Raw genomic sequence first — 8,393 nt, 5'->3', positions numbered from 1 at the left:
AGATTCCGGCCCATCATATTCGGACGGTGGGAGTTCTTACTACCTCCCACTATGCCGATACATCTCGTTGTATTATAATAGGGTATGTCGGGACATTAGCCGTTTTGTCTGGATTATCTTTCATTGATCCAAACCGTTTATTTGGTTGGATCACGTCAACTGGGCGTCCCCATCCAAAGGGAAACATGGAACATGTCACATGCATGATAGGTATCCAAAGCCAATGTCTAAGTCCTGATGTATCGGACTGTAAGCCCTGGTATGCATTCGATGCAAAACTCTTTCGTTTTGCTAACTGCAAACCGCATTTACAGGAAACGTGAAATGTACTCGCTCACACGTGGAATTCAGGCAGATGTGCATGGCATTAGGGCCGCTTAACAGAGGCGGCCAGATTGCTTCCGAACCCCGGTCGGACAGTAAGCTGTCGGACCAGAGATCACGTGGGGCCCACTGTGATGTTTCTGTTTATCAGTGTTGTCCATCTATTTTCTCACATCATTTTTAGGTACGATCCAACTCAAGTTGACCACAAAAGAGATGACTCTTGCGTCTTGCATTAATGTTTTGGACATTTAATGTAGCTCAGGCTTATCACAACGTTAAAACTGTGAAAAAAGGATTGTTCAAAACTGTCTCAAATGACCAAAAAGACGGTCATGGACCGTCGCAAGGGCCATCAAATTTTGCCGTGTCGTATTACTTAAAGGACGGTCGAAAACCGTTATTTTTATTGACGAAAAAAAGACGATCATGGACCGTCCTAAAAAAGGACGGTCGTGATCCGTCCTTAAAAAGAACGGTCCTGGACCGTCTCTTATAAGCCTTTAAAGGACGCCCATCGACCGTCCTTTAAAAGAACGGTCATGGACCGTCTTTAAAAAAGACTGTCATATACCGTCTCTGATAAGCCTTCAAAGGACGGCTATAGACCGTCCTTTAAAAGGACGGTCATGGGCTGTCCTTAAAAAGGACTGTCATGGACCGTCTCTTATGGGCTTTCAAAGGACGGCCATATACGGTCTTTAAAAGGACGGCCATGGACCGTCCTTAAAAAGGACTGTCGTGAACCGTCCTTTATAAGAGGCTCACTATACACCTGTTACAATATATTTCATCGTATTCTTCTTGATATACACCTGTTATATAATATATTTCATCATATTCACATTTACATCCATCTAAACAACCCAAACTACGTAAATCCAACATAAACTACATTCATCCAAACATAAACTACATCCATCCAAACACAAGCAATCTTATCCACATTACATTCATCCACACATAAGTACATATAGGTTTAACATCATAAATAAAAAAAGAAAAAAAATCAGCAACAATTTTCTTTTTGTGTCTTTCACCTGAAAAAAAATATATTAAACCAATAAAACATTATAATTCAGAATCATGAAAAATTGCATAAACTTCTTCCAAAAATGTGGGCACTTTTTAAAAATAAAACTGATCATTAAAATAGGTTTACGTTTAGGTTTTAGGTTTTAGGTTTAGGTTTAGGTTTAGGATTAGGTTTTAGGTTTTAGGTTATAAGTTTAGGTTATAAGTTATAGGTTATAGGTTATAGGTTAAGGTTTAGGTTATAGGTTTTGGTTTAAGTTTAGGTTAAGGTTTAGGTTTAGGTTTAGGTTTAGGTTATAGGTTTAAGTTAAGGTTTAGGTTTTAGTTATAGGTTATAGTATATAGGTTATAGCTTTAGAGAATTGAGAATAGGTTAAGGTTAAGGTTTAGGAAATCGGGTCCGAGTTCGGGATCAGGTTTAGGTTTGGGTTATCAAGTTTAGGTTTAAGTTTAGGTTAGGGACTTGAGATTAGGATTAGGTATAGGTTTAGGTTCAAGGATTTGAGAATACATTTCGATTTTAGGTTTAAGTTTAGGTTTTAGGCTTATGTTTAGGTTATAGGTTTAAGTTATAAGTGCAGGTAATAAGTTTAGGTTTATGTTAGGTTATAAGTTAAGGTTTAGGTTTAGGAAATCGGGTTTGGGTTCGGGATCGGGTTTAGGTTTGGGTTTTCAAGTTTAGGTTTAGGTTTATGTTAGGGAGTTGAGATTAGGATTAAGTGTAGCTTTAGGTTTAGGGATTTGAGAATACATTTCGATTTTAGGTTTAGGTTTAGGTTTTAGGCTTATGTTTAGGTTATAGGTTTAGGTTATAGGTTTAGGTTTAGGTTAGGTTATAGGTTAAGGTTTAGGTTTAGGAAATCGGGTTCGGGTTCGGGTTCGGGATCGGGTTTAGGTTTGGATTTTCAAGTTTAGGTTTAGGTTTAGGTTAGGGAGTTGAGATTAGGATTAGGTGTAGGTTTAGGTTTAGGGATTTAAGAATACATTTAGGTTTTAGGTTTAGGTTTAGGTTATAGGTTATAGGTTTAGGTTTAGGTTTAGGTTAAGCTTTAGGTTTAGGTCATAAGCTATAGGTTTAGGGAATTGAGAATATGTTAATGTTTAGGTTTAGGAAATTGGGTACGGGTTCGGGATCGGGTTTAGGTTTGGGTTTTCAAGTTTAGGTTTAGGTTTAGGTTAAGGAGTTGAGATTAGGATTAGGTGTAGGTTTAGGTTTAGGGATTTGAGAATACATTTAGGTTTTAGGTTTAGGTTTAGGTTTAGGTTATAAGTTATTGGTTTAAGTTAAAGTTTAAGTTTAGGTTTAGGTTTAGGTTTAGGTTATAAGCTATAGGTTTAGGGAATTGAGAATAGGTTAAGGTTTAGGTTTAGGAAATCGGGTTCGGGTTCGGGATCGGGTTTAGGTTTGGATTTTCAAGTTTAGGTTTAGGTTTAGGTTAGGGAGTTGAGATTAGGATTAGGTGTAGGTTTAGGTTTAGGGATTTGAGAATATATTAGGTTTTAGGTTTAGGTTTAGGTTATATGTTATAGGTTTAGGTTTAGGTTTAGGTATAGGTTATAAGCTATAGGTTTAGGGAATTGAGAATAGGTTAAGGTTTAGGTTTAGGAAATCGGGTTCGGGTTCAAGATCGGGTTTAGGTTTGGGTTTTCAAGTTTAGGTTTAGATTAGGAAGTTGAGATTAGGATTAGGCGTAGGTTTAGGTTTAGGAATTTGAGAATACATTTAGATTTTAGGTTTAGGTTTAGGTTATAGGTTACAGGTTTAGGTTTAGGTTTAGATTAAGGTTATAGGTTATAGGTTTAGGTTATAAGCAATAGGTTTAGGGAATTGAGAATAGGTTAAGGTTTAGGATAAGGAAATCGGGTTCGGGTTCGGGATCGGGTTTTGGTTTGGGTTTTCAAGTTTAAGTTTAGGTTTAGGTTAGGGAGTTGAGATTAGGATTAGGTGTTGGTTTAGGTTTAGGGATTTGAAAATACATTTAGGTTTACATTTAAGAAATCAGGTTCGGGTTCGAGATCGGGTTTAGGTTTGGGTTTTCAAGTTTATGTTTAGGTTTAGGTTAGGGAGTTGAGATTAGGATTATGTGTAGGTTTAAGTTTAGGGATTTGAAAATACATTTAAGTTTTAGGTTTATGTTTAAGTTATATGTTATAGGTTAAGGTATAGGTTTAGGTTTTAGTTTAGGTTATAAGCAATAGGTTTAGGGAATTGAGAATAGGTTAAGGTTTAGGTTTAGGAAATCGGGTTCGGGTTCGGGATCGGGTTTATGTTTAGGTTAGGGAGTTGAGATTAGGATTAGGTGTAGGTTTAGGTTTAGGAATTTAAGAATACATTTAGGTTTTAGGTTTAGGTTACAGGTTTAGGTTTAGGTTTTGGTTTAGGTTAAGGTTTAGGTTTAGGTTATAAGTTATAGGTTTAGGGAATTGAGAATAGGTTAAGGTTTAGGTTTAGGAAATCGGGTTGGGGTTTGGGATCGGGTTTAGGTTTTGGTTTTCAAGTTTAGGCTTAGGTTTAGGTTAGGGAGTTAAGATTAGGATTAGATGTAGGTTTAGGTTTAGGGATTTCAGAATACATTTAGGTTTTAGGTTTAGGTTTAGGTTATAGGTTACAGGCTTAGGTTTAAGTTTAGGTTTAGGTTAAGGTTTAAGTTTAGGCTTAGGTTTAGGTTATAAGATATAGGTTAGGGAATTGAGAAAAGGTTAAGGTTTAAGTTTAGGAAATCGGGTTCAGGTTCGGGATCGGGTTTAGGTTTGGGTTTTCAAGTTTAAGTTTAGGTTTACGTTAGACCGTTGAGATTAGGATTAGGTGTAGGTTTAGGTTTAAAGATTTGAGAATACATTTAGGTTTTAGGTTTAGGTTTAGGTTATAGGTTACAGGTTTAGGTTTAGATTTAGGTTAAAGTTATAGGTTATAGGTTATAGGTTAAGGTTTAGGTTTAGGTTTAGGTTTAGGTTTAGGCTATAAGATATAGGTTTAGGGAATTGAGAATAGGTTAATGTTTAAGTTTAGAAAATCGGGTTCGGGTTCGGGATCGGGTTTAGGTTTGGGTTTTCAAGTTTAGGTTAGGGAGTTGAGATTAGGATTAGGTGTAGGTTTAGGTTTAAGGATTTGAGAATACACTTAGGTTTTAGGTTTAGGTTTAGGTTATAGATTTAGGTATAGGTTAGGTTATAGGTTAAGGTTTAGGTTTAGGAAATCGGGTTCGGGTTTAGGATCGGGTTTAGGTTTGGGTTATCAAGTTTAGGTTTAGGTTTAGGTTAGGGAGTTGAGATTAGGATTAGGTGTAGGTTTAGGTTTAGGGATTTGAGAATACATTTAGGTTTTAGGTTTATGTTTAGGTTATAGGTTATAGGTTTAAGTTTAGGTATAGGTTTAGGTTTCGGTTTAGGTTATAAGCTATAGGTTTAGGGAATTGAGAACAGGTTAAGGTTTAGGTTTAGAAAATCGGGTTCGGGTTTGGGATCGGGTTTAGGTTTTGGTCTTCAAGTTTAGGTTTAGGTTTAGGTTAGGGAGTTGAGATTAGGATTAGGTGTAGGTTTAGGTTTAGGGATTTGAGAATACATTTAGGTTTTAGGTTTAGGTTTAGGTTATAGGTTACAGGTTTAGGTTTAGGTTTAGGTTTAGGTCAAGGTTATAGGTTATAGGTTTAGGTTTTTAGGTGATGGTTTAGGTGTAGGTTTAGGTTATAAGATATAGGTTTAGAAAATTGTGAATAGGTTAATGTTTAGGTTTAGGAAATCGGGTTCGGGTTTGGGATCGGGTTTAGGTTTTGGTTTTCAAGTTTAGGTTTAGGTTTAGGTTACGGAGTTGAGATTAGGATTAAGTGTACGTTTAGATTTAGGGATTTGAGAATACATTTAGGTTTTAGATTTAGGTTTAGGTTATAGGTTACAGGTTTAGGTTTAGGTTTAGGTCAAGGTTGTAGGTTATAGGTTTAGGTTAAGGTTTAGGTTTAGGTATAGTCTATAAGATATAGGTTTAGGGAATTGAGAATAAGTTAATGTTTAAGTTTAGGAAATCAGGTTCGGGTTCGGGATAGAGTTTAGGTTTGAGTTTTCAAATTTAGGTTTAAGTTTAGGTTAAGGAATTAAGATTAGGATTAGGTGTAGGTTTAGGTTTAAGGATTTGAGAATACCCTTAGGTTTTAGGTTTAGGTTTATGTTATAGATTTAGGTTTAGGTTAGGTTATAGGTTAAGGTTTAGAGAATTGAGAATAGGTTAAGGTTTAGGTTTAGGAAATCGGGTTCGGGTTCAGGATCGGGTTTAGGTTTGGGTTATCAAGTTTAGGTTTAGGTTTAGGTTAGGGAGTTGAGATTAGGATTAAGTGTAGGTTTAAGTTTAGGGATTTAAGAATACATTTAGGTTTTAGGTTTATGTTTAGGTTATAGGTTATAGGTTTAGGTTAAGGTATAGGTTTAGGTTTCGGTTTAGGTTATAAGCTATAGGTTTAGCGAATTGAGAATAGGTTAAGGTTTAGGTTTAGGAAATCGGGTTCGGGTTTGGGATCTGGTTTAGGTTTGGGTTTTCAAGTTTAGGTTTAGGTTTAGGTTAGGGAGTTGAGATTAGGATTAGGTGTAGGTTTAGGTTTAGGGATTTGAGAATACATTTAGGTTTTAGGTTTAGGTTTAGGTTTAGAGATTTGAGAATACAATCTGAATACATGAAAAGAGAATATCTCCAGCTATCGGAGATCTATTGTAATTTGAGTCACAACAAACTATTAAAACTAAAAACATTCCTTATAATCAAACTAGCATCCATGAGAGTTCAATAAACATAAATCAAAGGAAGGCTAACACCCCAATCACGCTATAAGCTTCACCTCTTAGCCCTAACTAAGAGGTCTAACCGAGCATAGACATGACAAGGCTAAACATCTTTAAAAAAAACATAACACTAAAAGAAAAACTAACTTTAATCTATCTCTCTTTCTTTCTCGGCCTTCATGGCTGCCCATTCCTTCAATGCCTCCACAGCTGCCTGATCCAGGAGGATGCCCCACGTCTCTGCTTCTCTCTCTTTTATAGCCTGCGTGAGGCGGTCGGCTGGGAGAGTGCATAACAAGCCAGAGCAGGCATGCAGAGCTGAGAGTCGGTGGAGTTACGCACTCCTTTCGCAATGAAAAAGCACAACAAGCTACGCTCGGCGGAATTGGGAGAACCCAGTATCATATTTTTTTTCTGAACTGCCTCCATGGTGGGTTTCAGTCTTGACCTGGGACCCATCTGGTTGGTGTGGATCGGTCATCCGATCATCCGTAGTGGGCCGCAATTCTCCAGAATGTCCGGTTCTTCCAGACTGCGCGTAATAGAGACAGAAATCTCTGTTTCTGCGCTGCTTGGTGGGCCCATAGTTGAGATTTCCAGATGAATCCAATCCATCCATTGGATGAGTCACAGAAAACCACTCAGAAATAAAAGGTTTTGGATTGGGTTTAGCCTAGCCCATAGGAGTTTTCTCACTGCTATCCATCCTTTGTTTTACAACAATCCACGTGCAAGGTTTGCATGTGGCCAAACGGACAAATTTTCTAGGGTTTTTAGGCCTCCTGCTTCGAATGAATGGTCCCGATCATCTATTTGATCAAATTTAGTGGGCCACAACACATCACAACGTCCAGACGTGTGAAGCTTTACGCAGGGCTTGCACTGATGCTTGGTGGGGCCCATTTTCTTCGAAGTCTGAGAAATTCGCTCCATCCATTGAATGAACCTCGAAAAAATATTTACACTTGATCGGTTTTAGATCAAAACCGTGGTGTCCCACAGTTTATTTTATTGCACCATCGGTCGTCTGTTTGGACTGTTGAAAAACGATAAACGTTGACTTCTTTAATTTCGTCACCTAGGCTCAGATAAGAATGACCATGGGAATCTAATGGACGGTCCGGATCGGTCTTAGCATCAAGACGGTGGCCCACAGTGTGATCCCAGACGCCGTCCGCACAATGCTAGGAGAGCTCGTTTTGGAAGAAAATCGGGTCAAAGACCCTTGACTTGCTTTGGGTGGTCCGGTGCACCGAGAGTGCACTTGTGCACTGTGAACTTGCAGCTGCCAGTGAGGAACATTGTGATATAGGTGAGAAATCTGCACCATCCATCCATTTTTTCACCTCATATAAGGCGTTGAGTCCAAAATTGAAGCGTATCCAGATATCAGGTGGGCCCCACTTAAGGATTTAAGGGGCTAATCTGTATGTTGGCCCACTTCTACAGGGATCCAATGGTTCAAATTTAACTTGTATGGTTCATTTATAGTCCTCAGGCTATGTATGAAGTTTCGAGCCGAACAGATTGTGGAAACCCTGTGATCTTTCATTCTGGTTGACTTTCAGGCCACTTGAGCTTCAGTTTCTCGATTTTCTCAGATCTCTAGTGTATAAATCCGTTGATCTTGGTCCCCTAGAGTCCGTTCCTTGCCTTGGTGATATCAGAGCGCTAAATCCATGCTTTTAGCATCTTGTTTTAGTCCAAGCACTTAAACACACCTTGTAGCACAAACACAGTTAAATTGGGCTGTTAAACAATACCATGTTCATAAATCCAGACAATAACTGGGGTCTAAAATGCAATATTTGACCCTCAACAGGCTCAGTACGAGGGCGTGAGCATGTGAGGCAGTGTGGCTGTAGAGGCGCTAATAGCGCACTTTGCACTTCGAACGTGTGTATCGTGTCGCAGAGGGTCACTCCTTTGCGAGACGTGTGCGAGACGCGGTGTGAGTAGCTGGCTAAAGTGAGTAGTTGGTTGGAAGGGAGACTAGAGGACTGAGAGAGAGGTCTTCCGGTGTATATATAGAGAAGTTGAATATGGTTGTTGAGCAGAAGTGTAACAGTTGTTCCATTAGTGCAGAAACCATGTTGTAACTGCTGCATGGCTAGGCCAACAGCTAGAAAACGGGTAGCCACTGTCTCACAACAGTTAGCATGCAGCAGTGGTTATGGCTCATGCACAACAGTCAGAAAACGATATGGTTGTTACAGCAGAAGTGTAACAGCTGTGTCATTAGTATAGAAACCATGTTGTAACTGCTG

Source organism: Magnolia sinica, chromosome 3 (genome assembly GCF_029962835.1).
Source record: "Magnolia sinica isolate HGM2019 chromosome 3, MsV1, whole genome shotgun sequence".
Classification (NCBI taxonomy): domain Eukaryota; kingdom Viridiplantae; phylum Streptophyta; class Magnoliopsida; order Magnoliales; family Magnoliaceae; genus Magnolia; species Magnolia sinica.
Note: the sequence above shows the minus strand (reverse complement) of the source record.